This window comes from Arachis hypogaea, chromosome 12 (assembly GCF_003086295.3).
Source record: "Arachis hypogaea cultivar Tifrunner chromosome 12, arahy.Tifrunner.gnm2.J5K5, whole genome shotgun sequence".
Taxonomy (NCBI): domain Eukaryota; kingdom Viridiplantae; phylum Streptophyta; class Magnoliopsida; order Fabales; family Fabaceae; genus Arachis; species Arachis hypogaea.
Window position 1 is genome coordinate 78,842,976 of NC_092047.1, and position 19,330 is coordinate 78,862,305.

Here is a 19,330-nt window from a genome sequence, read left to right on the forward strand (position 1 = left end):
GGGAAGATCTAAATAAAAAGTTGGAGTTATGGAGAGAAACTCTAGAAGTGTATGGTCTGCGCATAAGCCGTAGCAAGACAGAATATAAAGAATGTATGTTCGGCCTGCGAAGGGAAAATCCTAATATAGAGGTGAAGATTGGAGATAACATCTTACGAAAAGTTAAGAGTTTCAAGTATCTTGGATGCATCATACAAGGATAATGAAGAGATTGAACATTATGTAAATCATAGGATCCAAGCAAGTTGGTCAAAATGGCAGAGTACGCTAGTTTTATATGTGATAAAAAAATACCTTTAAAATTTAAAGGTAAATTCTATCGCACTACTATCAGACCGAGTATGTTTTATGGTACAGAGTGTTGGACAACTAAACGGAAATATAAACATAAACTAAGTGTAAAAAAGATGAAAATATTAAAATGAGACAAGACTTTGTTGTTATTATTGTATAATTTATATTTTAAAAAAAAATTATTTAAAAATATGTTTTTAATATAATAAATAAAAAATATTTTTATATAAAACATTTAAACATAAAATTATTTTTATTTTATTAAAAAATCTTTAAAAATTTTTATTTAAAAAACAATTTTTTTTAAAAAAATTCATCCAAACAAATCCTTAGTTGTATGTATATTCTAAGTATATAAGGAGCGAGAGAGAAATTAACATAAGGATTTTTCCTTTTTTCCTTTTTTTTTTAATTTATTTTTGCAATAAATATACTCTATAGACTATATTCTATGCACCATTTTAATAAATATGAGTGTTTCTCTACTATTGCACCCATCAGAAATAATACATAGTGTCGATTATTTTTTTGGTGGCTTACACGGTGTGGATTTGATCACCAAAATACAATTTGACCGAATATTAATTTCTCAACTACACAAAATATAAATATAAATATGAATTTAGTTACGTAGTATCATAACAGTATTAGTAAAAATTGTTTTCAAAATACGTTAAAAAGTTTTAAAATATTTATTTAATTTAATATATATTTTTCGTTAAAACTTTCTGCTTATTAGTAATATTTATAATTATATAGGGTATATTCTTATTTGATGCTAAAGTTGTCTCACATCATGTGCCTGCACTAATTTAGTCTAATTTATTTTTACAGTATTTTTAATTTAATAGGCTAACGATTAATTTGTTACAAATAAAATTTTATTAAAGATTTATTGTTAACCAATAAATTACTGCAAACACAAGATATGATTCAATTCGAATCCTACATTTTTTTAAGTAGACTAATAAGTTAATCATTAGATTAAGAACTAATAAATTTATTATTATTAGTACAACACGTACAAACATTTTTATAATTAAGTTTAATCAAGTTAGCTCAAATCCCAAAAAATTATTTACATAAAGTACACATGAATCATACGCGCTTCTTCTTCTTTTTCGTATTTCTTTTTCTTTACAGCAGGCACGGACCAACTTAGAGAACTGGAGCACTTGCCCCCCACTAAAATTTTAGTTCTTTTAAAAAAAATTATACTTATATATAATATATCCCATTCTAAATTTTAAATGACTCCACTACAAAATAAACTAAGCCTAATTAAGTTCCAATTTTATTTTTTTATCTCTCTAGCATTTTGACTATTTGGTTAACCTATTTAAATTTAGTCTTCTCCCATTTTCAAATCTCAGTCATCACTCCCTTATTTCCTTAAACCCTTTTCTTAGTTTCTTTTCAAATTATTATCAATATTGAAGTAAGGAGAAAATAAAATAGTAAGACACAAAATCTCTCATTATTTATTAATTTCATATTTTCAACCTTTTTTTCAATTTCTTCTCTAGCGATCATCTTCTCTTCATCAAAAGATAAATTTTAAATTCTCTATATTATTTTTTTATATAGCTCTCCATGATTCTATGTATCTTCCAATTTCATTATTCCTTTTTTTGATATTTTCAATTGAAAATTTTAATTCAATCAATTATAGTTTAAGTATTAATACTACAAGAAAATAAGCTTTTTGCCACGCTTTTAAAGCGTGCTGAAAGTGCGAAAAAGCATGCCGATAATTTTTCAGTACACTTTTTGAGCTATCGGCACACTTTTGAAAAGGTCACATCCGCAAGTGTGTCGGTTGCTCTATCGCCGCGCTTTTGTCGATCTATTGGCACGTTTTTTTACCACGCTTTCATCTGTTGCCACGCTTAAAAGCGTGGCCGTATGTATAACCCTATACCTACGCTTTAAAAGCGTACCAAAAAGTGTACATATAGCCGCACTTTTGAAACGTGCCCAGCAAGTTTTTTTGGCTATGCGTTTAAAGCGTGCTGATAGGGGAATATATGGCTCCGCTTTTTAAGTGTGTCAATAGGATAATATATGGCTACACTTAGTAAGTAGGGTTGTTGATGACTACAAGAAGATACGGCTACACTTACAAAGCGTGCCAATAGATGAGGACATGGCTACGCTTTTAAAGTGTGCCAGTTTCCAGGTTATGGCCACACTTATTAAGCAAGACTGTTGAGCACAACTGTGCGATATAGCCACACTTTTTAAGCGCGGTCATAAGTTAGATAAGGAAAACTCTTTTTTCATTAATTTTCCTAATATTTCTTGCAAAATTCATATATAATTTTCAAATCATAGACCAAAATAATTACGTATATATCAATCAATCTAACATATATATAAACTTGTTACCAAAAAAGTAGACTTTGATCACAAAGCACCAAAAATCAAAGTCATAACAACTACCCATGAATTCCTAATATATGAATTACATTTCCAATGAGTGTCACATATATATTTCCTTTACATACTTAGTTACAAAATATCAAACTTCATGATTAGTGTGATCATCCATTATGATCTCTATTATTTTTAGCACTATCCTACACAATTTTAAATATTGTTGTGTTAATGCATGTTATAAAGGCTAATTAATAATACAAATCCAATTCCAAATCCAAATTGATTAAGAATGAAAATGGCAAGACGAATTTAATTAGGTCCCGGAATAAAGTTATTAGCATTTAGCAAGCACATAATTGAAGCATATATAAATGCAGAGAGAGAGAGAGGGCGGAGGAACAAAAGAGCATATAATTCATCAATCATAAACTTTAAAAAAAAGATAGCACCGAATGAGCCACTTGAATAGAAGAATCTAAGGACATATATATAAATATATATTTAGGTCCTTCAACTGCCGTATGAAAAATGTGACGCACCTTGTTCTCACATTTTTTCTTATTCACCAACTTATTAATCCAAGCATATGATTCATAATATTTATTAGATTAAGACAACTTAGACCATTGATTTGTGTTTTATAGTGGTTAAATTACTCTCAAAGAAAGAGGGGGTTGCACTGTTACTAGCATATAATATATAGGCATTTTGTATTTTTTTTGTGCAAGTTGGTTGCATGATAATTCAAAGCTTAAGACATTAGAGGACACTAATTTTCAATGCTATGCATAGTCACAACCATAATTAAAGCAATGAAGTTTGATGCAAAGGAGATATTTAGTTGTAAGTACTTATTAAAAAATATTTTCTAACTATTAATCACTCTGTTTGTTGCAACTATGGTACTCTTTCCTCTAATCAGAATCATAAACAAACCACATTTATATGAGAGCATAAAAGAAGAAATAAGAGAATGCAACATATTTTCTGAGCATTGGGCTACTTACCATCCTAAGGAGTCTTATTACAATAATGCAACATATTTTGCTTAAACACAGATTCTACCACATAATGCATAGACACAATTTACTAATAACTAACTGATTGCTAACAAAATCAAGTAGCAAAGAACAATCAACTACAAGAAAAATCAACAACCAACAATGCATATTCATCCAATAACAGAAATTCAACATGAAAAATAAAATTCTATAATCCAAAACAAGGCAGTGACCACCTGTTTTTCTCTTCCTTTTTCATCAGCATCTCTATATTACAATAATACAAAAAAGATAGTTACTTACATCATCGGTTGGTGGAATGTGAGTTGATTCGGAGGAGCGGAGATTATTTTTTGGTCTACTACTTGAGACATCCAAAGAAAAATTTCGGGCATCTTGCACTAAGGTTTCTACCTCTTCGTCACTCATTCCAGGGTTAACTTGGTGCAACATCACCTTTAATAGACCACAAACACCGTCCATCTTCTTCTCTAATGATAAGACCTTGTCGTTGTATTCAACTTTGATTTGGCGAATCTCCTCATGCTTTTTAAGAGAGCTTATTGTAATCGAAGTCCCATAACAATGAACTTGACCTAGTTAGTTCTTTCCTAGTACTGCTACAAATACATCCTTATGATTTCCTCTACCTTTATGAGGTTTTAAAGTTCATTCTACCAAAAGTGACAACAACAAAAAAAATACAAAGTCATATTAACTTAATATAAATACAAATCTATTTATTATTTATATTATACAAATCCAAATACAAATACAAAACAACTCACAATTGTTATTTTTGTTTTAGCATCAACTTCTTTTCAATTTTTATTTGTGTGAGTTACTGAATTTCTTTTCCAACAACCTCCTTCACTCATTGATTTGTCACTTCAAGATTCATTTCATGTTTAGACATATAGAAAAAATTCAGCAAACAAACACAAGATTCAATTCAAGTTTAGACATAAAAAATTCAGCAAACAACACAAGATTCAGTTCAGGAGGTAAACTAACAACAAACAAGCAAACACAAGATTCAGTTCAAGCAAACAAACACAAAGTATCTATGATGATTTGAGTGGCTTAAAGAATAAAAGATATGTTCAAAATTAATTTTTCTAATGTTAAAAGAAAAAGGACTACTGGACTAGTTCGAAAGTTTCCTTATAAGTATATAAGATAAACAATGTACAAAAACCAAAGAGGACATGTTAGTTTTTGTTGGATCCGCAAAACTGCTAAATAGGTTAGCCATCTAATAAACTTTAATTAGTTTTGTATTGTTACATTATCAATTATCTTAATTTAATTAGTAATTTTATTACAAAACAAATAAATAATAACTACTTAACATTTATTAGCTTAGTTGCTTCTATAGAAACTACCAGAGTTTTCTAAATTAAACTATAAATGTCCGAAAAAAATGTTTACTTCCATTCATAGACTAAAGTTAGACAGCATCAACTAGGATTAAGGTAGCTTGTATTTTGAAAACAAATTCAAGTAAAAAATATAGACTTAAATTAAAATAGTCAACTAGCACCATAGAGCAGAAAATAAATCCGTACCACATCAGCAGCAATAGTACTGCAGCGGAAGCAAACCAAGAGAGGTAGCAACATCAACAGCGAAAAGACAACTACCAAAGGTCTAAAATAAAAAACATAAACTTAAATAAATACTAATTACTAATATGTAGCTTCCAATATTTTCCAACAACCTTCCTCACTCACTAATTTGTCACGTCAAGATTCAATTCAAGTTTAGACATATAGAAAAAATTCAGCAAATAAACACAAGATTCAGTTCAAGTTTAGACATAGAAAAAATTTAGCAAACAACACAAGATTCAGTTCAGGAAGTAAACTAACAGCAAGCAAGCAAACACAAGATTCAGTTCAAAAAAACAAATCTATAATAAAATGTAAATGAGACTGAAATGACACAACCAAGTGACCTCACATTTTTGTCCAATTTGCAAAGAATGGCAAGCACAATTAAAGGCATTATCATAATGTAAGTCTATATCAGCAATAATCACCTGTAAGGTACAACCTACAAATATGCGCATATTTCTATAAAAAATTGTCAAACTTTATATAATAAAATCGAAAACACAACAATTTTAGCACTAAACAAGTATAAATAGTTTAATAATAATAATAATAATAATAATAATAATAATAATAATAATAATAATAATAATAATAATAATAGTCAACAGCCATATGCTCGTTCAAATAATAATGCTTGGTCTTTTTCCAAAATTTTAGCAGAGCAAAACAATCAGTCAGCATGAAAGAAATAATAAGCCACAATAATAGCAATAGAAATACAGAAAATGCAATAATGTTAAAGCAAAAAATCTGAATTTCAATTCTCAGTTTCTCAAAGACTATCTTTTTGCTGGGCAATGGGCAGCATAAGGAATATCGATAAATTATTCAAAATTTAATTTAAAATTATTATTACAAATTTATGAATATATTTTTTTAAAATTTTCTGTCTACAAACACATCATAAACCATGCTTCAATGGGCCATGCTTCCAACTATATGGTTGGCTTGTTCCTTGTAACACTCTACTACATAGAGTTTTACGCTTAAGTCATAGAATAGAGGTAGTGTGGTGTTACGGACCTCTAAACATCAAAATAAATACATAATAGAGAAGAAGATAATATACTAGGAGCCTTGAAACAAAACGGGTAAGCAAAAATTGCAAAATGAAAAGCGCAACTCTCAAAAGAAAGGATTACTTGCGTGCTAAGAAACCTAATAGGAACATGATAAAAATAAGCAAAAGGATAAAGGAAAGCTAAGAAAACAGCATAACTAGCCCCTGACTCAGCCTGTGAAGCTAAAGCTGGCTAGAGGATACATATATACATATAAACACACATAAGTATCCCTAAAATACACCAATATACCAAAGTAACTCCTATTTCTCCCTCAACCTCTAAGAGGAGCAGCGTACATAAGTTACTTGGAGAGGAAGCTAAACATATATACACATATATACAAACAGAAATCAAAATACACCCAAGGACTACTTCGCTTCCCATGATCCAGACGCCTAGCGAGGAGCCTCTCGACCTGCATCTGAAAAACAACAATACAATATGGAATGAGAACCGGAGGTTCTCAGCATGGTAAAAGTGCCACGCGTATAATAAATAAGGTCCTGAGAATGCCACAGGCAATCCTAGAACGCCGTTATTCAATTATCCAACTTAAGTACTAAACAGAAGCTATAAATAGGGGTAGGTGTTCTAAATCTACCTAACTTACTCAAGTTCAATCTTAACCTAACACCAAACCATTTTCCCATTTCTTCCATCCCTCCATCATTCATAATGCAACAGAAACAAGCAACCAAACAAGTTCACACACAAGTAATGAGCAGATAGTACAAATAGCAGATGATATATATCAATTAGGCAAACCCAGGAAATGCATAGCAATCAAAACAAACAAATGCATATGATGCATGCCTGTCCTATGGCTGATGGGGCCCATCTGTCTGTTATTCAGCCAACCCGACAAGTCTGAAAACCTTAGACTGTCCCCCGTCGCGCATCCCCAAGAGTCTATGCATAGAGTTCACATTCATTCATCATATAATCACTCAATGGGGGCTATCCATACTCGGAAATTTATACGTGCCCGGCCACCCTTACGACGTAAGGTCAACAGAGTGTTGAGATTCAACCTGGAACACGTGGTGGTGAGCCACGGTTTTTATCCAGTGAAACTTATATCTCAGATATCATTATTCATAAACCATGGCAATTATCATCAATATATCATCAAATATCAAGCCTTAATGTTAAACTTCATTAACATTCTTATTTTCTTCATAAAAGCCACCGGTTACAACTTTCTTCACCCTCAAGTTATCTTATTTTCCTAGCTTCTTTTATCTACTGGACCTAGAACCATACTTTAAGCCTTAAAGGGAAGAAAATAGAGGTTTAGAAGTGGAAAATTGGTTTAAAAACAGCCAAAACCGGTTTAGAAGCAGGCAGCATCCACGCGTACGCGTAGGCCACGCGCACGCGTAGAGCGTACATCAAGTCACGTGCACGCGTGAGTCATGCGTACGCGTGAATATGCACACACACGTATGCATGCCTCTCGCGCATGCGTCACCAAGATTCCACGCCACGCGTACGCGTGAGCCACGCGTACGCGTGGGTGGGCATTTTTAAAAAATGGGCAGAATGCCCAGAAAGCTTGCAGCCATCCTGAACATAGATTTAAACACTAAACTTGCAACGTCCATAACTTTCTCCACAAAATTCTGTTTTCCACAAAGTTGATATCAATCAAAAGCTCTTAAAACCATCTTTTATTTGCAACAAACCACAATTCAATCCAAAATTTGAGGAGAATATTATGGACGTCCAAAGTTCATCAAAATTTGGTTTTAATCAATTTCCAACAAAACCTCACTTTCACCAATTTAAGTTTCTTACCATTAAAACTTGCATTACAATACCATATCAACCCAATTCATCAACAACCATTGCCAATATAACATATAATCAACTTAACTAACCTTGATCATTAACAATTATCCACATTTACCTCATACATCATTAACCCTTCATTTATTCATATCAATTCTTCACCTATACCAACTTTCATCATATATTTTTCAACCTTCCATTAACATATACCAACTAAATGCCATTAACATAAATCAACCCTTCATACACATTAATCCATCAACTTCACATAACACATTTTAGTAACAAACACCAACCATAATCTATCAATACATCAACATCAACACAACCCATTATAAGCAAGTCCAAGAGCATAAATTAATAACCTCAATGTCTCATAATTCCAATATATGTTCATCAACAATTATACCAACAACAATACAAAGCTACTCATTAAATGCCATTAAAAAATTCAACTTATCCTATGGTTCTTCTAACCTAAGTTTTCACAACACCGTAAATATTAAACGTGCAAAACTGAAACCATACCTTGGCCGATCACTTAGTTCACCCAAGGCAGCCTCACAACTCAAAATTACAGCCCCTCCAAGCTCAATTAAAATAGCTCCCAAACCAAGCTTGATCACCAACAAGCCTCCAATTACTCCCAGGTCAATTCCAATGCTTATATACCCACTTAATCTACACCTAATACATATATATGTTCCAATTTCAATTTTCCCATCATAAATACAAGATTGAGTTAGGGTTAGGATGTTCTTACTATACCCATATGCTCAATAGCTTGAGCCCACAAGTCCCAGAAGCTAACTTGAACCTAGAACACAAAAGTTGGACAAGATTCACCATAGGTTTTCAAGTTTACAAAAGAAAGAGGTATAGAGATTCTGAACCAAATATGAGGCTTACTGGTGAAATTGTTCGAATAGAAAGGTAGAGCTCAACGCGCTGAGCACGTGGCCACGAACGGTGCGGCGATCGGAGCTCAAACGAGGAAGATATGGTGGTTGGAGTATTTGGTTAGGGTTAGGGAGCTCTCCTCCTCTCCCTTTCTGTTATGGCATCCAACAGCTAATGAGGAAGAAGAAAGCTGCTGTTTCATTTAAGTGTTTGGGTCCGGTTGGACCCACGGGCCCGGTTTTGGCCCCGGTTCAACTGGTTCGGCCCTTCCGGTCCGATTTTGGGCTAAATTTTTGAAATTGGTATCAAAATTCTAGTTTCGACGAACTCTATTCTATTTTGATATTAGTTTTACATTTTTAGATTTTCTAATTAAAATTCAATTTATTAACTAATAGTTTACCAATTTTTTTGTGGGGTTTATATCCTACCCACCCAATTAGGAATTTTGTCCTCAAAATTCAGAGTGAGTTACCTGAAAAGAGCTGTGGGTAGTCCTTCCGCATCTCTGATTCAAGCTCCCAAGTATGTTCTTCAATACCAGCCAGACTCCAAGCTACTTTCACTAAGGAAACCTCCTTTATGCATAGACGCTTGATGCTGGTATCATCAATCCTAACCGGAGTTACTGAAAGCGTCAGATCTTCTCTTACTTGGACTGATTCTGGTTCAAGGACATGACTAGGGTCAAAAGTGTATTTACAAAGCTGTGATACATGGAACACGTCATGCAGGTTCGAAAGATGTGGTGGTAACGCGATCCTATACGCCATTGGTCCAATTCTCTTTAGGATTTCAAATGGCCCAATGTAACGGGAATTTAACTTCTTGGTTTTGATGGATCTCCCTATTCCAGTGGTCGGAGTAACCTTCAGGAAGACGTGTTCTCCTTCCTCAAATTCTAAGGGCTTCCTTCTTCGGTCAGCATAGCTTTTCTGACGGCTTTGAGCTTCAAGCATTTGCCTTCGGATTCTTTTTATTTGCTCAGTGGTTTCAGTTACCATTTCAGGTCATATCAAACTCCTTTCTCCTGCCTCATACCAACATAATGGAGACTGGCATTTTCTTCCATACAAAGCCTCATATGGAGCCATTCCAATACTTGCATGATAGCTATTGTTATAAGCAAATTCTATCAAAGGCATATATCGATCTCAGCTCGCCGGTTGATCCAAAACACAAGCTCTTAACATGTCTTCCAAGGTTTGGATTGTTCTTTCTGATTGGCCATCCGTCTGAGGATGATAGGCAGTGCTTAGGCTTAATTGAGTGCCAAAAGCTCACTGAAAAGCACCCGAGAACCGTGATGTAAAGCGAGGATCTCTATCCGACACAATGGTGGAAGGTATGCCATGTAATCTCACAATCTCCTTTATGTATAAGCGTGCCAACTCCTCCATAGTACAACTTATTCGAATAGGCAGAAAATGAGCTGACTTAGTCAGTCGGTCTGTGATGAGCGGATAATTTATACGCTTTTTGGCATTGTTTTTAGTATGTTTTTAGTAGAATCTAGTTACTTTTAGGGATGTTTTCATTAGTTTTTATGTTAAATTCACATTTCTGGACTTTACTATGAGTTTGTGTATTTTTCTGTGATTTCAGGTATTTTCTGGCTGAAATTGAGGGACTTGAGCAGAAATCAGATTCAGAGGTTGAAGAAGGACTGCTGATGCTGTTGGATTCTGACCTCCCTGCACTCAAAGTGGATTTTCTGGAGCTACAAAACTCAAAATGGTGCGCTTCCAATTGCGTTGGAAAGTAGACATCCAGGGATTTCCAGCAATATATAATAGTTCATACTTTGGCCAAGGATAGACGACGCAAACTGGCGTTCAACGCCAGTTTTCTGCCCAAATCTGGTGTCCAGCGCTAGAAAAGGAGCCAAAACCAGAGTTGAACGCCCAAACTGGCACAAAAGCTGGCGTTCAACTCCAAGAAGGATCTCTACACGTGCAACACTCAAAGCTCAACCCAAGCACACACCAAGTGGGCCCCGGAAGTGGATTTATGCATCAATTACTTACTTCTGTAAACCCTAGTAGCTAGTTTATTATAAATAGGACATTTCACTATTGTATTTGACATCCTGAGTCTTATCTTCGGATCATAGAGACTTGGTTACTCCGGTTCCCTTCTGGGGCCGAGACCAATGAACTCCATTATCACTTATGTATTTTCAACGGTAGAGTTTCTACACTCCATAGATTAAGGTGTGGAGCTCTGCTGTTCCTCAAAGATTAATGCAAAGTACTACTGTTTTCTATTCAATTCATCTTATTTCGCTTCCAAGATATTCATTCGCACTTCAACCTGAATGTGATGAACGTGACAATCATCATCATTCCCTATGAACGCGTGCCTGACAACCACTTCCGTTCTACATTAGATTGAATGAGTATCTCTTAGATCTCTTAATCGGAATCTTCGTGGTGTAAGCTAGAATGATGGCGGCATTCAAGAGAATCCGGAAGGTCTAAACCTTGTCTGTGGTATTCCGAGTAGGATTCAATGATTGAATGACTGTGACGAGCTTCAAACTCGCGATTGCCGGGCGTAGTGACAGACGCAAAAGGATAGTAAATCCTATTCCAGCATGATCGAGAACCGACAGATGAATAGCCGTGCTGTGACAGGGTGCGTTGACCATTTTCACTGAGAGGATAGGATGAAACCATTGACAAGGGTGATACCTCCAGACGATTAGCCGTGCCGTGACAGGGCATTTGGATCATTTTCCCGAGAGAAGACCGAAAGTAGCCATTGACAATGGTGATGTATCACATAAAGCCAGCCATGGAAAGGAGTAAGACTGATTGGATGAAGATAGCAGGAAAGCAGAGGTTCAGAGGAACGAAAGCATCTCCATACGCTTATCTGAAATTCTCACCAATGATTTACATAAGTATTTCTATCCCTTATTGTTTATCTTTTAATTATCTAATCCAATCACATTTAACCCTACCTGACTGAGATTTGCAAGGTGACCATAGCTTGCTTCATACCAACAATCTCCGTGGGATTCGACCCTTACTCACGTAAGGTATTACTTGGACGACCCAGTGCACTTGCTGGTTAGTTGTGCAAAGTTGTGAACCATGGTATTGGCATCATGTTTTTGGCGCCATTACCAGGGAAAGAAAGAGCGATGAATTTTACATAATCAAAGTGTAATCACAATTTCTGCTCACCAGTCTATAACTTGTCCGAGTCCTTGGTAAGCCCAGTACAAAATCCATAGCAATGCTCTCCCATTTCCACTGTGGAATTTCCAAAGGTTGAAGGGTTCCTACTGGCTTTTGGTGTTCAATCTTGACTTTCTGATAAGTTAGGCATTTAGAAACATGTAATGCCACATCATTTTTCATTCTGGGCCACCAGAACATCGTCTTTAAGTCTTGGTACATCTTAGTGCTTCTAGGATGAATGGAGAACCCGCTCTTATGAGCTTCTTCCAATATGCTCTTCGCAAATCCCCGACATATTGCACAATTATCCGGCCCTTGAACCTCCACAACCCATATTTATCTTCTGACACTCTCTATTGCTTGCCTTTCTCAATCGCCGGCAAAATCTTATATAATTCTTGGTCATTCTGATGAGCATTTATTAGTTCAGCCTTGAAGTCGCTTGAGATCTGTAACTGGCTTAGGCATAGAGTCCCAAACTCCTCTCTGATTCCCAGTTTCAATCCTTGGAAGGCTGTCAACAACTCTTCCTCTCTTAGCATCATCCAAGCAACACATAGGGATACTGTTAAGACTAATGGAGTAGATCCTGAAGTCTACAGGCTCATGCTTTTTCCTTTTGCTGTAAGAGACAGAGCTAGAGTATGGTTGGACTCTCAACCTAAGGATAGCCTGAACTCTTGGGATAAGCTGGTCACGACTTTCTTAGCCAAGTTCTTTCCTCCTCAAAAGCTGAGCAAGCTTAGAGTGGATGTTCAAACCTTCAGACAGAAAGAAGGTGAATCCCTCTATGAAGCTTGGGAAAGATATAAACAGTTGACCAAAAAGTGTCCTTTTGACATGCTTTCAGAATGGACCATCCTGGATATATTCTATGATGGTCTGTCTGAGTTATCTAAGATGTCATTGGATACTTCTGCAGGTGGATCCATTCACCTAAAGAAAACACCTGCAGAAGCTCAAGAACTCATTGACATGATTGCTAATAACCAGTTCATGTACACTTCTGAGAGGAATCCTGTGAGTAATGGGACGCCTATGAAGAAGGGAGTTCTTGAAGTTGATACTCTGAATGCCATATTGGCTCAGAACAAAATACTGACTCAGCAAGTCAATATGATTTCTCAGAGTCTGAATGGAATGCAAGCTGCATCCAACAGTACTCAAGAGGCATCTTCTGAAGAAGAAGCTTACGATCCTGAGAACCCTGCAATAGCAGAGGTAAATTACATGGGTGAACCATATGGAAACACCTATAATCCATCATGGAGAAATCATCCAAATCTCTCATGGAAGGATCAAAGGCCTCAACAAGGCTTTAATAATGGTGGAAGAAACAGGTTTAGCAATAGCAAGCCTTTTCCATCATCCACTCAGCAACAGACAGAGAACTCTGAACAAAGTACCTCTAATTTAGCAAACTTAGTCTCTGATCTATCCAAGGCCACTGCAAGTTTCATGAATGAAACAAGGTCTTCCATTCGAAATTTGGAAGCACAAGTTGGCCAGCTGAGTAAAAGGATCACTGAAATCCCTCCTAGTATTCTCCCAAGCAATACAGAAGAGAATCCAAAAGGAGAGTGCAAGGCCATTGACATAAGCACCATGACCGAACCTGTAAGGGAAGGAGAGGACGTGAATCCCAAGGAGGAAGACCTCCTGGGACGTCCAGTGATCAATAAGGAGCTTCCCTCTGAGGAACAAAAGGAATCTGAGACTCATCTAGAGACCATAGAGATTCCATTAAACCTTCTTATGCCATTCATGAGCTCTGATGAGTATTCCTCTTCTGAAGAGAATGAGGAGGTTACTGAAGAGCAAACTGCCAAGTTTCTTGGTGCAATCATGAAGCTGAATGCCAAATTATTTGGTATTGAGACTTGGGAAGATGAACCTCCCTTGTTCACCAATGAACTAAGTGATCTGGATCAACTGACATTGCCTCAGAAGAAACAGGATCCTGGAAAGTTCATAATACCTTGTACCATAGGCACCATGATCTTTAAGGCTCTGTGTGACCTTGGTTCAGGAATAAACCTCATGCCCCTCTTTGTAATAGAGAAACTGGGAATCTATGAGGTGCAAGCTGCTAAAATCTCATTAGAGATGGCAGACAATTCAAGAAAACAAGCTTCTGGACAAGTAGAGGACGTGTTAGTAAAGGTTGAAGGCATTTACATCCCTGCTGATTTCATAGTCCTGGATACTAGAAAGGAAGAGGATGAATCCATCATCCTAGGAAGACCTTTCCTAGCCACAGCAAGAGCTGTGATTGATATGGACAGAGAAAAATTAATCCTTCAATTGAATGAGGACAACCTTGTGTTTACAACTCAAGGATCTCTCTCTGCATCCATGGAGAGAAAGCATAAAAAGCTTCTCTCAAAGCAGAGTCAAACAAAGCCCCCACAGTCAAACTCTAAGTTTGGTGTTGGGAGGCCACAACCAAACTCTAAGTTTGGTGTTGAACTCCCATATCCAAACTCTAAGTTTGGTGTTGGAGAGTCTCAACAAAGCTCTGCACATCTATGAGGCTCCATGAGAGCCCACTGTCAAGCTATTGACATTAAAGAAGCGCTTGTTGGAAGGCAACCCAATTTCTATTTATCTAACTATATTTTTCTTAGTTATATGTCTTTATAGGTTCATGATCATGTGGAGTCACAAAATAAACAAAAAAATCAAAAACGGAATAAAAAACAGCAGAAGAAAAATCACACCCTGGAGGAGCATCTGTCTGGCGTTCAACGCCAGAACAGAGCATGGTTCTGGTGTTGAACTCCCAAAATGGGCAGCATCCTGGCGCTGAACGCCCAGAACAAGCATGGTTCTGGTGTTCAACGCCAGAAATGGCAACAAATGGGCGTTGAACGCCCAAAATGGGCACCAACCTGGCGCTGAACGCCCAGAGTTGTGTGCAAAGGCATTTTGCATGCCTAAATTGGTGCAGGGATGTAAATGCCTTGACACCTCAAGATCTGTGGACCTCACAGGATCACCTCAGGATCTGTGGACCCCGCAGGATCCCCACCCACCTCACCCTCTCTCTCTCTCCATTCATGATTATCCCTTCTGCTTTCCATTCACCACTCACATCCATACACACCTCCCCCCTCTTCTCCACATTTTCTTCTTCTTCTTCTATTATTCTTTCTTCTTTTGCTCGAGGGCGAGCAGCATTCTAAGTTTGGTGTGATAAAAGCATAAGCTTTTTGTTTTTCCATTACCATTGATGGCACCTAAGACCAGAGAAACCTCTAGAAAAGGGGAAGGGAAGACAAAGGCTTCCACCTCCGAGTCATGAGAGATGGAAAGATTCATCTCAAGGGTCTATAGCTCAGTGGTAGAACATGTGGCTGCAAATCAAGAGATCCCTGAGATACCTTAGGGGATGCATCTTCCTCCACAAAACTATTGGGAGCACATCAACACCTCCCTAGAAGAATTGAGTTCCAATATGGGACAACTAAGGGTGGAACATCAAGTGCACTCCATCATCCTTCATGAAATAAGAGAAGATCACAAAGCAATGAGGGAGGAGCAACAAAGACAAGGAAGAGACATAGAAGAGCTCAAGGACATCATTGGTTCCTCAAGAAGGAAACGCCACCATCACTAAGGTGGATTCATTCCTTGTTCTTATTTCTTCTGTTTTTCGTTTTCTATGTTATGTGCTTATCTGTGTTTGTGTCTTCATTACATGATCATTAGTAGTTAGTAACTATGTCTTAAAGTTATGAATGTCCTATGAATCTATCACCTCTCTTAAATGAAAAATGTTTTAATTCAAAAGAACAAGAAGTACATGAGTTTCGAATTTATCATTGAACTTAGCTTAATTATACTGATGTGGTGACAATGCTTCTTGTTTTCTGAATGTATGCTTGAACAGTGCATATGTCTTTTGAAGTTGTTGTTTAAGAATGTTAAATATGTTGGCTCTTGAAAGAATGATGACAAGGAGACATGTTATTTGATAATCTGAAAAATCATAAAAATGATTCTTGAAGCAAGAAAAAGCAGCAAAGAACAAAGCTTGCAGAAAAAAAAAATAGGCGAAAAAAAATAGAAAAAGAAAAAGCAAGCAGAAAAAGCCAAAAGCTCTTAAAACCAAGAGGCAAGAGCAAAAAGCCAATAACCCTTAAAACCAAAAGGCAAGGGCAAATAAAAAGGATCCCAAGGCTTTGAGCATCAGTGGATAGGAGGGCCTAAAGGAATAAAATCTTGGCCTAAGCGGCTAAACCAAGCTGTCCCTAACCATGTGCTTGTGGCGTGAAGGTGTCAAGTGAAAACTTGAGACTGAGAGGTTAAAGTCAAGGTCCAAAGCAAAAAAAGAGTGTGCTTAAGAACCCTGGACACCTCTAATTGGGGACTTTAGCAAAGCTGAGTCAGAATCTGAAAAGGTTCACCCAATTATGTGTCTGTGGCATTTATGTATCCGGTGGTAATACTGGAAAACAAAGTGCTTAGGGCCACGGCCAAGACTCATAGAACAGCTGTGTTCAAGAATCATCATACTGAACTAGGAGAATCAATAACACTATCTGAACTCTGAGTTCCTATAGATGCCAATCATTCTGAACCTCCATGGATAAAGTGAGATGCCAAAACTATTCAAGAGGCAAAAAGCTATAAGTCCCGCTCATATGATTGAAGCTATATTTCATTGATAGTTTGGAATTTATAGTATATTCTCTTCTTTTTATCCTATTTGATTTTCAGTTGCTTGGGGACAAGCAACAATTTAAGTTTGGTGTTGTGATGAGCGAATAATTTATACGCTTTTTGGCATTATTTTTAGTATGTTTTTAGTAGAATCTAGTTACTTTTAGGGATGTTTTCATTAGTTTTTATGTTAAATTCACATTTCTAGACTTTATTATGATTTTGTATGTTTTTCTGTGATTTCAGGTATTTTCTGGCTGAAATTGAGGGACTTGAGCAGAAATCAGATTCAGAGGTTGAAGAAGGACTGCTGATGCTGTTGGATTCTGACCTCCCTGCACTCCAAGTGGATTTTCTGGAGCTACAGAACTCAAAATGGCGCGCTTCCAATTGCGTTGAAAAGTAGACATCCAGGGCTTTCTAGCAATATATAATAGTCTATACTTTGGCCAAGAATAGACGACGCAAACTGGCATTCAACGCCAGTTTTCTGCCCAAATCTGGCGTCCAGCGCTAGAAAAGGAGCCAAAACCAGAGTTGAACGCCCAAACTGGCACAAAAGCTGGCGTTCAACTCCAAGAATGACCTCTACACGTGCAACACTCAAAGTTCAGCCCAAGCACACACCAAATGGGCCCCGAAAGTGGATTTATGCATCAATTACTTACTTCTGTAAACCCTAGTAGCTAGTTTATTATAAATAGGACATTTCACTATTGTATTTGACATCCTGAGTCTTATCTTCGGATCATAGAGACTTGGTTACTCCGGTTCCCCTCTGGGGCCGAGACCAATAAACTCCATTATCACTTATGTATTTTCAACGGTAGAGTTTCTACACTCCATAGATTAAGGTGTGGAGCTCTGCTGTTCCTCAAAGATTAATGCAAAGTACTACTGTTTTCTATTCAATTCATCTTATTTCGCTTCCAAGATATTCATTCGCACTTCAACCTGAATGTGATAATGTGACAATCATCATCATTCCTTATGAACGCGTGCCTGACAACCACTTCCGTTCTACATTAGATTGAATGAGTATCTCTTAGATCTCTTAATCGGAATCTTCGTGGTGTAAGCTAGAATGATGGCGGCATTCAAGAGAATCCGGAAGGTCTAAACCTTGTCTGTGGTATTCCGAGTAGGATTCAATGATTGAATGACTGTGACGAGCTTCAAACTCGCGATTGCCGGGCGTAGTGACAGACGCAAAAGGATAGTAAATCCTATTCCAGCATGATCGAGAACCGACAGATGAATAGCCGTGCTGTGACAGGGTGCGTTGACCATTTTCACTGAGAGGATAGGATGAAACCATTGACAAGGGTGATACCTCCAGACGATTAGCCGTGCCGTGACAGGGCATTTGGATCATTTTCCCGAGAGAAGACTGAAAGTAGCCATTGACAATGGTGATGTATCACATAAAGCCAGCCATGGAAAGGAGTAAGACTGATTGGATGAAGATAGCAGGAAAGCAGAGGTTCAGAGGAACGAAAGCATCTCCATACGCTTATCTGAAATTCTCACCAATGATTTACATAAGTATTTCTATCCCTTATTGTTTATCTTTTAATTATCTAATCCAATCACATTTAACCCTACCTGACTGAGATTTGCAAGGTGACCATAGCTTGCTTCATACCAACAATCTCCGTGGGATTCGACCCTTACTCATGTAAGGTATTACTTGGACGACCCAGTGCACTTGCTGGTTAGTTGTGCGAAGTTGTGAACCATGGTATTGGCATCATGTTTTTGGCGCCATTACCAGGGAAAAAAAGAGCGATGAATTTTACATAATCAAAGTGTAATCACAATTTCTGCTCACCAGTCTATAACTTGTCCGAGTCCTTGGTAAGCCCAGTACAAAATCCATAGCAATGCTCTCCCATTTCCACTTTGGAATTTCCAAAGGTTGAAGGGTTCCTACTGGCTTTTGGTGTTCAATCTTGACTTTCTGATAAGTTAGGCATTTAGAAACATGTAATGCCACATCATTTTTCATTCTGGGCCACCAGAACATCGTCTTTAAGTCTTGGTACATCTTAGTGCTTCCAGGCTGAATGGAGAACCCGCTCTTATGAGCTTCTTCCAATATGCTCTTCGCAAATCCCCGACATATTGCACAATTATCCGGCCCTTGAACCTCCACAACCCATATTTATCTTCTAACACTCTCTATTGCTTGCCTTTCTCAATCGCCGGAAAAATCTTATATAATTCTTGGTCATTCTGATGAGCATTTATTAGTTCAGCCTTGAAGTCGCTTGAGATCTGTAACTGGCTTAGGCATAGAGTCCTAAACTCCTCTCTAATTCCCAGTTTCAATCCTTGGAAGGCTGTCAACAACTCTTCCTCTCTTAGCATCATCCAAGCAACACATAGGGATTTCCTACTCAAGGCACCCGCCACTACATTCGCCTTTCCCG

At 37.0% G+C, this 19,330-nt stretch overlaps 1 non-coding gene across 1 annotated transcript; it reads right to left on the reverse strand.

The window, feature by feature from the left end:
* Window positions 1-12,971: 12,971 nt before the first annotated feature.
* LOC112731331 (small nucleolar RNA R71) lies at window positions 12,972-13,079 on the reverse strand. Its single transcript, XR_003167114.1, has one exon. It is a non-coding gene; the product is annotated as a small nucleolar RNA R71 (small nucleolar RNA).
* Between the last annotated feature and the right edge of the window lie 6,251 nt (window positions 13,080-19,330).